The following is a 3,468-nucleotide window of genomic DNA, read 5'->3' as shown; positions in this document are numbered from 1 at the left end:
CTTGAAAAATCTATTTGGCCGATGTGAAAATTTTTTTATATAACACATAAATCTCATGTCATTTGTATTCTACTTCAGCAATGATTAATTAACGAATCTCATTCCTTGGTCAACATAGTGTTAAACGTCCCCTAGTTGCTTTCCAATAAAAACTCATCACTTTTATAAGCTATGCATCTTTAATACAACTCTTATTGGAGCTATAATTATTCAATACAATAAGATCGCATAATGATTTTTAATCATTATTAAAATAATAATTGGTAAGCCTCCACTTGCTTTTAACGGTTTTTAATAGTGAAATTCACTATATATACATCAAACACATGATAAATAGTCTTAAGTAAACTTCGATTCGAAAGAAATGGTCACTAATATGCACTTAAAAATTTTTATGTTGATAAGCTTTTGGTCTGTAATCTTCTTTTTTTGGCTTCATGTGTCCCGAATTATGTGCATTGGGAAGTGGAAAATTATAGAGACCACATTACCACGTCCAAATACTTTATCAAAAATGTAGTTGAATAATAATTATCTGCTCCAAGCTTTCATTCTAAAAGAGCAACTATGAACATAATTATCGCATCTGACAAGATGAGGGCAGTTGAGATTACTGCATCTATCATTCAAATTTAAATAGATTTCAAGTTTATGTATTAAAAAAAAATATCAACATAATTCTTAACACAAAACCATATTCGTTTCCGAGGGACAGCAGATCGTGCTACAATGACTCGGGAAAGTTTCCTCTCCTCAAGGGACTTTGCCATTTAATGAGAAACATCATGACCGATTGATTGAAGTTAGTATACAAAAATATCATAAAAAGAATGGTGAAGACTTGATTATTGCTCACTGGCAAACAAAAAAATTTTGAAAACTCGCTGACAGAGCAAGCTTGTCATTTTGTATGGAGCAATTACACAACTTACAATAGAATTTAGAACTCATATCATCATTATAATGATGTTCTTGGCTAATTCAAGTAATTCTTTACAATCCATCCTTGATCACTATATATATGGGCACTAACTATTTGCAGTGTGCAAATGGTAAAAAATTAAAAAAACTTTACTGATTCTTCACAAAACTGTGCGTGTGCACGACAGGGACAATTATTTAATGCTTTTTTCTTTTTTTTTTTACTGAAACGACGCTCAGCTGCATAAAAAATAACTTTGAACCTACAACATGCTGTGAATAAATTAGAAAAGAAAGTTGTCAGATAAAACTTTGTCAACTGCTACTTAGTAAGCTATAGAATATATATATATATATATATATATATATATATGGCCACTTATATCGGTTGAAATAATAGCTTGCCTCAGCGAGCGTATATGTATCATCTTGTGCTTCGCCGATCGATAAACAGTCATACATGGTTTTTCTAGTTTCATTTTTAAATTATTTAAGTGATTTATTAAATCACAAAATATACAAATAGACAAATGTAAGCCGATGCGTAAATAAGTATCATTGAGCAAACTTATTCACTGCCAGTGCAGATGTTTGCAGCGTTGTTCATTACTATATTTACTTGTTCTTGGCTTCTTGCCTTGCGTCAAAAGATCTATTGCTCTCAGTCAAAATTAAAACTCAAGGGGACCAATCGATTTTGTATTTATCAGAAAGCTTAGGTTGAGCAGAAACTTGGGGAGGCGGCCAGGTGTCCTCCCACCCATCGCTGCTCTCACTATATTGCTTCTGGTCCGGTTCCTAATCAAATATTTAAGGAGAAACCGATCGAATAATTACAGACAGACACTAATGGCGGTGGTGGTGGGGCTAATGGCCATGGCGGAAGGCGGTGAAAAGGGACCGACGGTGAATCAGATCCCATTCTCTGCGTCATGCGTGTATGGAAACGAATGCGAACCGCCATTTGACTTCTTCATATCAGGCAATCAAGGTGGTCACATGATTGAGCTCTGTGGCATCTCCACCTCCACGCTTTGTTTTATGACTCTCTCTATTTGCGTAACCAACCAACTGTGATCGATCGATCTTCTCCAATCGCAACTCTGTACGTAACATTTTCTCACGGTGCGGTCCTCCCCACTGTCTTTCTTGTCAAAGGCATCCAAATTAAAACAAAAGGAACGAAGGAGATGAATCTTACATTTCTCCTCCAAAAAAGATCCGTCCGATTAAGTTAATTAAATGATCGGAGATCCAGAGAACTCGCCGCCGTCAATAACAAAGCATGTAAGTCGATATGTATAGTCTTATATCGGCCTGTATTTTTTTTTTTAATAATTTAAATTATTTAAGGAATAAAAAAATAATGAGGAATAAAAAATCTTATACCGCTTACTTTTTCTTTTCTTGTCATTCAATGAACTTCTTTGAAAGGCGTAAATTGCGCAAATTAAATGGCTAAGTTGCCTACAATTTTCACCTTGTAGCTCAATGATATATACATATAGCAAGTCAGACCTATTCTAAGGCTAAGTTCACTGTGTTACTTAATAATTCGCCGTAGTGTAGAGTTTAAGAAAATAAAACTAATTGGAAACCCCACAAGCCCCTGTAAACAAAGATCATGATTATTTGATTATTATATTTATATCATGATATATAACCTGACAGATATGTTCATCCTTTCTTTTCTTTCTTTGTGCATTATTCTCTCGACACTGAGCCAGGAGCGTCTTCCACTTGTTCTCTTTCTTACGTTGCGTAGTCAAATTCTTTTGAGATCCTGAGCTGATATGCCTCAGTCGCGTCTCGTTGTAATGGCTCAGATCTGTCCAAACTTCACCTGAGAAGCTGATGTAATCGTAAGACAAGAAGACCACAGCTAACGCCACCATCTACTGTAAAGATCCCAAGGAAGGCCCACTTTCGAATTAAATTTGTTTTTCTTCCTAGTAATTTGCTCGAAAGCCAGAGAAAATGGGGGGATAACACCTAGAGTTCGGGCAGAGCATCAAGCTTTATGTACTCGCTCCTGTAATGTAATACGATTCCTTCCTTAACGAGGATGACTTACGGAGTTCACCTTTCAAGTGAGTGAGACTCATTAACTGACTTGATCCCTTGAGCTTCCCACTCGTAAATAAAGGATGATTTTTAATTAGATGGTGGACCTGCAGTCAATGGTTATAAACTAGCTACTTTTCATCTTCAAGTAGGTTCTGCAATGAGAAGATTAAACGAGGAGTCAAGGCACACCCTGCGTGGTTATTCTAAATATAAATCAAGTGTTCAGAGGGACTGAAAAAGGCGCCACTAGTTGAAAGTTTCGCAACAGAACGAAAGAAAAAGTTGCAGAAAAATGAAGTTCAAAATGCCTTTTCCGCAAAAGACAAAACAGGAAAGGCCAAAGATGACAACATCATGTTTGCGTTATCGAAGAAGTGATCATGGCTAAACACACAGCACAATCTCCGCGAGCAAGGCCTCATCTGTGAACAACTTTCAGATGACACGAGCAGAACTGCCACGTTGAGTCAAGCAGCAGCA

Source organism: Nymphaea colorata, chromosome 10, assembly GCF_008831285.2.
Source record: "Nymphaea colorata isolate Beijing-Zhang1983 chromosome 10, ASM883128v2, whole genome shotgun sequence".
NCBI classification, from domain to species: Eukaryota; Viridiplantae; Streptophyta; class Magnoliopsida; order Nymphaeales; family Nymphaeaceae; genus Nymphaea; species Nymphaea colorata.
The sequence above is the reverse complement of the archived record's forward strand: the minus strand, read 5'-3'. Positions refer to the sequence as shown.